Below are 12,618 nucleotides of genomic sequence, written 5' to 3'. Positions count from 1 at the left end.
TTAGAAACTTCTAGCTGTTACTTAGTGTATTAGTATATCCTACAAAGTCACTTTTAATGCTTTCCTGTATTTTTACAGTTATTACTACTTACATATACAGTGTGATGTAGCTTGAAAGAGGGCGATGATAATATGTATAGAAAAAATATGTACATTATCAGTGAGTAATGAATAAGAAACAGTGCTAGTAGAGGGTTCAAAATTTTCTTGAAGTTACCTTTTTAATGTCACTCAAACTGAAAAGGATTCAGATTAATTGCTCATTGGACCATTTACCTAAATCAGTCTGTTGTATTAATCCCCAATCAGAATGTAGTAATGTTGATTAGTCTTTTTATTCAATATTATAGTAGACTGGGCATAGGAAAATTGGCATATTTACTACTGTTGCTTATACTTTTATACTTACAATACTTACGCGGTATTACCCTTTGGAAAAAATAAGTTTTCATAATAGATACAGAAGAAAAATCCTATGAAGTGTACATTCATGAGAACTGTCTTTTTAGTGAAAAATTGTTTTGCATGTGTTAGTGAGCATCCTTAGCAATTATTTGGTGCTCCAAACTAATGCATCCAAAATGTTTGCTAACTCAAATCTATGAACTAGATTAAACGATAAATTCAGTATTTTTCAAGTCAAAGATATTTCTTTACAATAGTGATATATACAGTATTAATTTAACAAATGTGTTCTAATGTGAAACATTTTTTGTAAATGTTAAAACATACCTAGTCTGATCTTGCACTTTAAAATGGAGATGAAGGATACTGAGATCCAGATGTGAAACAAAAGCTCTGAAGTTACTGAATATATGCACTTTTCAAGCTAAGAGTGTTATTGAGTATTGATCTGCATCTTGAGATTGCACACATATTGCAAAACAGTATATCTATGTAAATGTAGGAGAAAAAGAAAGCAAAAAGCTGAACATTTTTGTTGAGAGATCCATTTTTAAGGAGACTAGCTGTGCACTGCACCATGCTACTCGTCTTTCTCCATGGCAATTTGTCACCCACAGTTTCCTCCAGCACATACTTTTTGCCTTTAAAAAATATCTCCAAACACTGTTATTGACATTATTCAATGCTGATAACCAGAAGTGACTTGTTTTCTCTGTTGTGTAGACAACTGTAAAATTAACCACTGAAAAAATTTCACCCAATAACTTACAATCTTTACGCTTCCATACAGAAAAAGGAGATGGATGTAATTTACTTCATAGAGCATGAAGGACTAAACTTTTTTGGTAATTGACACGTATTATTGGCACATTTTCAGTGTTCTGTGTTAAAACAGGTAGTCTTCCATTGGTAAATACACTGATACCACTCAATCTGTAAGTAACTAGGGAGAATGTGCAAACTCCATGCAGACCCTGGCATTGTGAGACAAGAATGACAGCTCTGCACTACCACTCAGCCTATGTTAAAGCATCTGTATAAAACCTACTAAACTTTGACCTTGTTAAAGCTAAACATGTGCTTAGTTAAAACTAAATACACTACTAAAGCACATGCATGCACAGCGATATCAGGAGAAGCAGGTGATATCTTTGTAAAATAACATAATCATTATTGTGAAATATTAGAGTACATATATTTTTTGGCTGTGGTGGGTTGGCGCCCTGCCTGGGATTGGTTCCTGCCTTGTGCCCTGTGTTGGCTGGGATTGGCGCCAGCAGACCCCCGTGACCCTGTGTTCGGATTCAGCGGGTTGGAAAATGGATGGATGGATGGATATTTTTTGGGTGCTGGGAATAAGCTTCCATATGATTCAGTATGTGTGTCAGCATTAAGGGTGCAGCTATGTGAAATGTCAAAACTGCACCCGTGACAGCCATGGCGAGGAGATAAGCAAAAAGGAAACATATCCTTAAATCTTGCCTGAAGAAGGGGGCTGAGTTGCCTTGAAAGCCTGCATATTGTAATCTTTTTATTGAGCCAGTAAAAGGTGTCATTTTGCTTGACTTTTCACCTTATCTTAAGAAAATAGTACCTAGAATCTGCTAAAATCTATTACTTACTGTTTACTTTTTGTCACAAGTAAACCTCACAAACATGGAAGGTGCATTTTCTTAAATTCCTGCTTTGAAGTGGATGTATTCAGTAAGCATAAGGCTTTTGCTTTCGTGCTTGGACCCCAGAACCCCTCACCTCCATTTTAAAGTAAAAATACAACATCTGTCCTTTTAGCGTATTCAGAAAGTCCAATTGGTATTTGAATGATCAGTCAACCTGTTTTTTTTTATCAATGATAGATTTAGTGTGATCAGTTCTTGTCATGTCATATAATAGGGCTAATCTGTTCACCTTGAAATTAAAATGAGATTAATTTTCATGGAAGTAACAACCTTGTGATTTAAAGTTCATGTGCATTAGCTACTACACCACACTAACTCCATTACCCTTAAACTCTTGAAATGTAGCATATTTTCACACTTACGAATTTAGTGTGTGTATATTTCGGCAATCAAAGCTGTCAATATTAATTAACATAAGCATTGCCAACTGCCTTCAATTTGCTGATAAAGAACCAACTAAGCCTAAGTGTATAATTATAGTTTCGAATTTTTGGAAGATATGTTGAATACGGTAATACAGCAAAATTGCAAAAGCCCAACAATTTCATTTCAAAATATACAACAAGCATACAATGCTTTGATTGCGCACCATTTAGTATTTTATATAGTGTATGGGTGACTTTGAGCTTGTCTGAGGGAAAAATTCTTACTAAGCAGGACCCTTCTCCTGTCGTGTGTTCCAGGAGTCGGATGGACAGAGGGGACGTCTGTCAGTTCCTCTGTAAATTTTTGTAGGGAAAAATGTGAGTTTTCTAAATCTTGTACATTTATATCTTTTGTATGTGACCTCAAGGTTGTCCAGAACACAGAAATCTCATTAACATTCTCTTTGCATGGTAAATGTGAGGATAAAGCTTTTCAGAGTTTCACATTTTCCAATATAGATTATGAATTTACTGATATTTATAAATATGTTATCTTTTTGATAACTTCATTTACTGTACAGAAAGAACTTATTGATTGCAATTCCTCTGTAAATTTTTGTAGGGAAAAATGTGAGTTTTCTAAATCTTGTACATTTATATCTTTTGTATGTGACCTCAAGGTTGTCCAGAACACAGAAATCTCATTAACATTCTCTTTGCATGGTAAATGTGAGGATAAAGCTTTTCAGAGTTTCACATTTTCCAATATAGATTATGAATTTACTGATATTTATAAATATGTTATCTTTTTGATAACTTCATTTACTGTACAGAAAGAACTTATTGATTGCAAGAGTGCTGGACTATACAAATTTAACTGTAATTTATATTAAAAAAGAATTTGTCTGCCTTTTTAACTGTTGTTTTTTTCTCTGCACAAAAAAATGGAATGCTTTGAAACACTTTTGTTTTGAACTAAATGAGTGTAAATTAATGACCTATATTTTATTGTGTTTTCTCAGTTCACTGAAACATAATTTAGCAGTTCAAAAGTTCTCACTGCCACTTTAATATACTGTATGTGTTTTTCATATGGCAAAATAAAATAAGATTGTCCTCTAAATGTATGGTCGGAAAGGTGCAGTGACTCATGTATTCAGAATCTGGTGTTTCTGTTCTACGCCTGGTTGTTGTTTTGTGACATTTAAATGTTTTCCATGTATCTGTGTGTCATTTTCTCCAGGTACTTTGTATTTTGTCACAAAAGATGCACCTTTTAGGTTAACTGGTGACTTGGAATTGCACTCAGTGTTACTGAGTGTGGATACGTACATGCGTTGGCCCAGTGGGGGACCTGAGAGATTAATTCCTGCCTTGCTCCTGATTTTTCTGGGATACATATCCATGTCCCTACAACCCAGAACTTGATTAAGCAACTTTGAGAATGTAATATAGTAAATGTGTATCATATAACTGACATGTATCAAATACAAGGGATGTTCAAAAAGTTTCCGCACTTTTTTTTAACTCTATTTATTAAGGATTTCAAAAAACAAATTACATCACTTTTCTACATAGTCACCTTCGTTTGCAATGCAATTTTACTTTTACTACTCCTCTCGTTTTCACCGTTTCCAATGAAAATATTAAACTGCGGAAACTTTTTAAACGTTCCTCGTACTTGAACTACTTAAAGGGGATCTAACTTGAGGTCTGGTCAAGGTGCCAGTCTATCGAAGGTCCCAGTCATGCGAACACCATACTTGGATGGGGCCAATTTAAAATTGTTGTTTATTTTAATAGAGAGATTTGTTTGGGAGAAAAAGTGGAATACCCAGAGAAAAACCCACATCCACACAGTGTGAATAAGTAGAGGGATTATTGAGGTGCCGTAGAGTCAGAATTTAATGTTTGTTATTCATGTAGAAATAAACTTTGCAATTTTATTATGTGTCTGTTATTTAAATTCCAATTGGAAAGTTAGCCTCCCAAATATTTCTAGATTTTTCAAAAAGACGTTTGTTTCATACCTCCTTATGAACAAAGTTAATGAGACGCTGTAAATCTTTTTCATCTGCAAGAAGTTTTTGACTCCGGCCAACTAAGTAATGAATAATGTGATGGACTCAATGAACTCTGAACAAACTAATAAAATTTTTTATACAGTTGGCATCTGTGAACAAATGAAGTAATCCTTTATTTATTATGAAACATATGAGGTGTGTGTGCAGGTCTGTTTATATATAATGCATATATTGTATGTGCTAACAAAAGAATATCAGTCTATACCTATACCTCATATAGATAAATTACATGCTGTAGTTTTCTTGAACTTTGCTGTTCTTCACTTACATTTACAAAATAGTTAAAAATGATATGTCCACATTCAGCAAAAAGTAAAAAGTACTCCTGTTGTTAACCTCTAGAGGAGCTTTTATCATTAAGCTTTATTTTCAAGCTATGGTTTTTAGAATTTCTACAGTGTTATGCACAGTGGTGGAGTGGTTATTATTGCTGACTCATAGATCCCAATTCCAGTGTGCAAATCCTACATCTTGACATTGGCTGTGGAAAGTTTTCAGGTTGTTTGTGGTAATTTTGTACATTTGTTTCCTCCCCAATATCAGCTGAGACATTTGGTTAAGCAGAAACTCTAAGAGAGAACTTAAGTATACATTGTCCTTGTCCCTATGACGGACTGTCATTTTGTCCAGGTACAGTTCCTCCCTTGTGCTCAGTGGTGCTGGGCTAGACATTGGTTGCTGTAATGCTGCATTTCATTTTAGACATTTCAGCATGTTATTATTATGTAGGGTAAATTATCACATCAAAAACTAACTTGTGGAAGTCTTGTAATGTTCATAGGAGAGTCATAAACAAGGTGTTCTTTTTATAGTAAAGCAAATAATTTTAGTGCCAAGAAGTTTTTTCTTGAGCGTGTTTTTTCATTGTTAAATTTATTAGAGTGTATTAAGACCTTGAAAAATACATGTTTTTCCCTTTGTAGCAGCATCGTTCATTGGGAAATGCATTTTCCAGCATTTTTTTTATGATTCGTTTTATCATGTTGCAAGTTTCACATGTCAGTAACATTACTTTGTATAAGTGTAGTTTCAGCTTTACATAACAATAAAAATAAATATTTGGTTAGTAATAATAATGTTATGTTCAAATTCAAATCTATAACATCTAACTGTTTTACAACATTATTACATACTTATTACCATAGTTGTGATGTAGGAAATTCTATTTAATGTGTCTTTCTGGCCCTGCAGTGTTGTACCTCTTGGCATCACATGAGGTTTACTAGACAGACATTGTACAGTATTTTATTATATATGCTGTAGAAATAGTAGCTGTTGAAACATAGAGAAATGAATTAAATTTCACTTTTCCTCACTGTCTTTGATTTGAAAAGTCCACTTACTCAAATATATTTTTGATGTTTTTGAAAAAACGACCCACCCATCACCCATCCATCTTCTGTACCCGGGTATCCAAGTCATAGTCCTACTCTGGCATGAACTGAATGCAAGGCAGTAAGCAACACTGGACTCAACATATACAGTACATCTTTGTGATATTGGAGGAAGAAAAAACTTGCAAGGACACTATGACAATGCACAAGCTGATCATAGAAAGTGTGTGAGCTTGAATTTGAAACTATGACTCTGTTTCCATAACATGCTTGCTTTGTTGTTTATTGTAAGGAAATTGCTCAAATTCAGAATCATTTTTTTTGGCTTGAGAAGCTTACATTAGTTTTCTGCCTTGTTAAGACATTTTTTCAAACCTTTGTAGCGGCTTATGACTCTGTCAGAAGGAAAGCTAATGGTTACATACACAACATTTTTAAAACTTGTTTATTAACCTGTTGTTAATATATCAAAATGTACTTTTGTTTTTATATCTTATGAAAATCATTTATGCTTGCATCCATATCTGATTTAATACATTTTCATTCTATTAAATATTTAATCACAGAAAAATCTCAACTAAGCATCTTCTAAGTCAAGGTGTTTAGCAATCCCTATGAATAAAATGAATATTACTATGTATGAATTGAATTAAATGTTCATAAATAGTAACAGTTCAATACTATTTTGTTCAATTTGACCTTGGTAAAATGAACTTTCTGTTTGAAGGCATTCTGATCATAAGAACACCTCTGCCATTGGTGGTTCTCTCCTTGTGGAAAGGCGTTTCTGGGACACACAAGCATATCTCAAAGCATACTATTTTTCCTGTTTGAAAGTATAGCCGTAACAAATCTTTTCTGTCTGTGCACTATGACATCTTCCAAAGTTGTCTTAGTGCACAGATAGAACACATATTTATATTTCCAGCATATTCTTATGGAGTGTCTCAGCAGTTAGAAATGAAAGGGAGCCAGATAAATGAGTGCTGATTTTAATTAAGACATGTTAGACAAAAAGAAAATGCTTCTGGAAGTATTATGTCACAGAAAGAAAGTATGAGTTTGAGTCTGTGAGTGTGCTCTATGCTGGACGGGTGCTTCATTCACGATTGTCTTGTGGCTTGTATCCAATGCTCCTTCCCGCCAGGTAGCATAAAGTAGCATGTCAGCCTGGACAGGGTGATTTTAGACATCAGGCAACACCTCCAGGTTGGTAGGTGGTGGCAAATGTTCATGCTGTAAGTCAAAAGTTGCTATCCAGCAGAAAGAGCAGTTACATTAAGCATTGGCTTGGAAACCTGTATTTTCAGAAGTTATGCAGGATTCAGGATTGCAGTGATAGTACCACTCTGGCCTTCAGTGCATGTACCCACAAATAGCTGATCCCTTACCCAGGAACTTATTCTGGAGCTGGGCCAAATGTAATCCTTGGCAGGGGTTTAAAACCTCACGGGCCAGTGAGTCAATGAGCTCAAAGTCCAGGGCAGGTTGTAGGTAAATGCCCACTGATAGCCAAATGGACCAAGTGAATGAAACTTCCCCCCTGGTAGATAGTGGTAAAGTTTGTTAGGAAAGTTTGAAAGGACAGCACCATTTAATTAACTTAGTATTGGTTTGTTGCTTTGTGTTTTGTTTGTGTTTGTTCCTCCCTTTTTAGAAAGCACATCTATTTTTATACATTTTCGATTCCCTGTAACTATTACAGCATAGAGATGTTATAAATATTCACTTCTTTTACACCAGGTACAGAGATCAAGCAAGCTTTAATCAGAGTAAGGGTAATAGATCAGCCTTCTGTTTTACAAAATATATCACTTTTGCAGCTGCGAATCAGAAGTGTTTTTGAAAGGTACTTGCCATACTCCTTTTCGCAGCAAAATGATTGCTCCTCCCATCTGTTCTGAAATAAAATTATTACATTCAACCTGCATATTGTATCTGTTGCTTTCTGCTTGCTTTTAGGCAGTTAATGTACTTTGAAAGGCATTGGCAATGATCTTGTCCCTCACTACACTCCTTTTTGTTACAAAACTTTGGTGGGGTTTACCAGAATTGGCCTCTCACACGCACACCACACCCTTTACATGAAAAACTGACTTTATTTTTTTGATGTATTGACTATGGACAGTATTAATGAATAGACTATTAAAGTAAGGTTCAACTCTTTGCTCAGAATTAGGTCATACAATTATGCAGTATTTTTAAGTGCTATTGTTTTGTCAAATACCATCATTTTATTTTTTAAAGAGCAAGTCATCTTCTTTGTCTCTTAAGCAATAAAGTTGCTGCTTTTTTGCTTGACTTTAACTTGTCTATTTAGGAGCATTTAATGTCTCACTATGGCCAAGTGCCTGTTTCTTCTACTTCTGGACCCTGGTTCCATGTTCCTCAGACCACATAATCCTTTTTTAAATCCCTGAACATGCCATTACTCACTCTAAACCATTAGTGAATCTCCAAAATGATGTTTTGTCATTTCACTGCCCACTCACTGGCACTCTCGCTGGCTATAGAATAATGGGTAGAAAGGTGCTGTGTGGCTTCTCGTCATGGTTGATTTTTTTTAATGCATTTTTCTTGGCTGGACAACATACATTTCCATTTATTCCCTCATACAAGTTCAATTCCTGCTGCTTTGTTTGATTTCTGTTACAACCTTGGCAACTAAACAGCTCTGCAAAATAGTAACAAAAAAATTATAAATTACTTTTGACAAATTGACAGACTGAATTTTACAAAAATTTCCAGAAAAATATATATTTCATTTTGGCTTTGTCAAGTCTACAAGAACTTAATTTAGCCAACCTATGATTTAATTACTTGTCCATTTTGGATAATATTTGATATTTACTTTATATCAGCATTTCATACATCTTTCCTTACTTGATGCCTGTCACAGATGATTACATCATTGTAATTTAACTTGTGAAGTACTTTCAGTTGGCTATGGTTGTGAAAGGCATTATAGAAACACAATTTTTGGATTGTTGATTCAAAGTTAATATGGCTGATTTTCTTTTAAGGAGCCATGTTTTTTGTAATCAACAATGACAAGCAATTAAATAAATGAAGGGTTCATCAAACTTTATTCTTACATCAATCCGTTTTTAACATACTTTTAACATACTCCTTTAATCATTTTTGTGACTATCTATGGCAAGTTGTTAAGGATTGATGTATGACTGAAGATTTACAATTTCGGTGTTTCATGCTGATAAAGAAACTTCATTAAAGACTGTAATTTTTAAATGTATTTTCAAAATAGTGTTTTTAAATTAATTATCTCTATAAGCCTCCTGCAGCAGATCTACAATGTCTATGTGGTCTCACTTGAGAAACCTGAAATATATCAGAAATATTTTAAGGCCTTCTGTGATGATTCCTTGCACTTTTTGTTAAGAATGAGCCTCCATCAAAATGTTATGCTAACCCTTTGTACGCTTTCCTTCTGATTTGTCAGTCTCTTAAATCTGTTAACGTCTTGTGATAATTACATCAATTACTGTATGTGGTAAAATGTAGTATATCATAAACCTGTGCTTTACTGCCATTATATCTTGTGCGTCGGTTTTGCTCAGTGTAGCTTCAAACATTCCATTCCAGTTCAACTAATTCATAGTCTCCCTTAATACCAGGCTAAAGCAGTGACATTTAGAGCAATGGAATACCATCACTCCAGGGTTGTTTGCTTTATTTATCTTAAATATCTTCTTGATTAAAGCATAACAGATTTTATTTGCAGTATATGTTTAAACAATCCAATGACAACTCTGGGTGGAGATGGGTGCTAGTGTTTTATCAGAAAATAAATGGTTTATGTTGTAGACAATTTAAACTGCTATGTATTTCTGTATCATAATCTTGAAACACATTCCCAAAGTAGACAATTTGAGCTTTTTAATGTTTGTCAGAAAATCAGTTATTTTATTCCGTAATTTTAAAAAGTAATGAATTACTGTATGCAAAAATTCAATCTAGGTTCAATAAAATGTACTTCCTAGTAGAATATAATCAGCTACAAACAGAAAATAATACAATTTCAGGTTGAAAAGCTACATTTGCTCTACAAGAATAGATCAATTGATATTCAAGGGCAGAACACACTTTACTGTGCCCTGTACTGTATATTTGAAAAACTGTATTAATTATGTTCTGGAGTATTGTTGAAATAGATAGATAGATAGATAGATAGATAGATAGATAGATAGATAGATAGATAGATAGATAGATAGATAGATACTTTATTAATCCCAAGGGGAAATTCACATACTCCAGCAGCAGCATACTGATAAAAAACAATATTAAATTAAAGAGTGATAAAAATGCAGGTATAACAGACAATAACTTTGCATAATGTTAACGTTTATCAGATGGAATTGAAGAGTCGCATAGTGTGGGGGAGGAACAATCTCCTCAGTCTGTCAGTGGAGCAGGACATTGAAAGCAGTCTGTTGCTGAAGCTGCTCTTCTGTCTGGAGATGATGCTGTTTAGTGGATGCAGTGGATTCTCCATGATTGACAGGAGCCTGCTCAGTGCCCATCGCTCTGCCACGGATGTCAAACTGTCCAGCTCCGTGCCTACAATAGAGCCTGCCTTCCTCACCAGTTTGTCCAGGCGTGAGGCGTCCCTCTTCTTTATGCTGCCTCCCCAGCACACCACCGCGTAGAAGAGGGCACTCGCCACAACCGTCTGCTAGAATACAGTCTTATGTAGAAACTTTATGAAACTACAGAATTTGTGAACACCATATTTGTTTTCAAATTAATCTTCCCCATGTTTAGCTCACATTAGAGTCAATGGCATTTTCCTGTGGTTGGAAATTAAGGCATCACACTATTTTTGTATAGGATTTACCAATCATTCAGTGCAAACGTCTGAGTTTCAATGAAAATACTTTATCAGGTTTTTCACCTCTTCTTGTATGATTCTTTATGGCTGTTATTAAATAAACACACCAATGCTTTTTAACACTTTATACCACATTATTCTCTGATTTCTTGAATAAATCTCTTTATTAATCCTCTTAGGATTTTTCACTAAAGTATAACCAAGAATAAGGAAAAAACCTGTTTGCCTGCTATCCTCTAATTTTGGTTTTTAATATTGGCAGTTTCCTCCAAATATTACTATTAAAGACTTAAGAGTTATTTTAAAAGTTTTGGAAATTTACAAATATTTTTGCCCAGAATGCTTTAAGTGTGACATATTACCCGAACATTTGATCTAGCAATGCAAATAAAGTAGACGGGTGCTATAGAAAACGTGTTGGAATATTTGCTGCACAAAGAATCATTTTTTTTAACTGGAAGAAATCAAACACATGTTCTATAACTCAGTGAGAAAGCAATGCTTTATATACTCTTTATTTGGAAAAAAAACTGGCTTCATTCGCTGTTCAGAATATATTACATACTTGGCAAGAACTCATTAAAGTAATTAATGTAATTTTCTGGGCCTGTGCTGAACCTTTTTATCTTTTTTGCTGTTGGATTCTGTATAAAGAATCATTTTAAATGGGTTACTGTAATTGTGTACTTCTCTTTGTTGGGTGGGAACTGAGTGCTGATTTTCATGGTGTTTCTTTGGATTATACTGTTGCGCTGGCTATGTCAGACAACTAATCAATGCATCACTTGGACAGGAAACAAAAAGAAAGGGTATGTATCATGATTTAGTGACTTAACCCTCTAACCTCTCAAAGGTAACAAAAGGCAATCAAAATCATCCATTTATGCAGCTTCCAAACCCACTTATCTTGAACATGGTCACTGTGAAGTTGGAGCCCACTGCAGCAAGCATCTGACAAAAGGCAGAAACAATCCCTGGACAAGGTGCAAGTCCATCGCACAGTAAACGCACATAATATTTTCTTCAAAAATGAAGTGCAGTTGTCTATCATATATTTGTCTATTTGCTGTTCTTCTGGTTTGTGTAACGAACATGAGTGATTTTAAAAGAAAAACACACATGCATTATTTTGGTGAATGAAATGTGAAACCTTGTTCTAGTGTTGAGTTGGCTAACCTCTAGACATAGTCTTAGGCACAGCATTAGCCTAAGTAAATTTGTAAATTATATGATATATATCTGTTCACCAGCAACCCTCCATCTATTTTCTAGTTGTTTATCCAGTTCAGAGTTCCTGTAACAATGGTAGCAAAACCAAAACTACTCTGCTCATGTAAACTCCCAGGTCCAGTCATAACATGCACATATTATAACATGCACATATTTCTGACATAGAGAAAGAAAAAACCTATACTGAGGGGGGAAACATTCAAATTTCGCACAGTTACTATCTGAGGTAAGATTCAAACCTTGAACACTGACACATGTCAAACAACCATCTATCATGATAAATTTAAGAAGAAAATAAGAATGGATCCAATTTCACAAGACATCATGTAATCATTCAATATAAGCAGCATGACTGTTCTATTAGGTCTATTCTATTGTTCCATTGTGTCAGGGGTGCTCAAGTTCAGTTTTGGAGGGACACTGTGGCTGCTGGATTTTTCTAACACAGGTTCCTAATTAGAAGTCAGTTATTGCTACTGAAGTCGTTATTGCTTAAGCAACATTTTTGTGCTTCGTTTTGGTTAATATAATCATTAACATTTCCAACACTTAATTGCTTCTTTTTATCTAAATTGTAATATTCAGTGTTTATTAATTGCTTCATATTTCCTTAACCTGCTGCCAATTAACAGGGAGATACAAATTAAAAAACAAATCAGCAGTTCACCATAT

General features: G+C 34.5%; 1 protein-coding gene across 2 annotated transcripts in view; it reads left to right on the top strand.

The window, feature by feature from the left end:
• Positions 1 to 12,618, top strand: part of rspo1 (R-spondin 1) — an 82,841-nt gene that overhangs the window by 22,233 nt on the left and 47,990 nt on the right. The window lies entirely within an intron of this gene.

This window comes from Erpetoichthys calabaricus, chromosome 14 (assembly GCF_900747795.2).
Source record: "Erpetoichthys calabaricus chromosome 14, fErpCal1.3, whole genome shotgun sequence".
NCBI classification, from domain to species: Eukaryota; Metazoa; Chordata; class Cladistia; order Polypteriformes; family Polypteridae; genus Erpetoichthys; species Erpetoichthys calabaricus.
The sequence above is the reverse complement of the archived record's forward strand: the minus strand, read 5'-3'. Positions and strand labels throughout refer to the sequence as shown.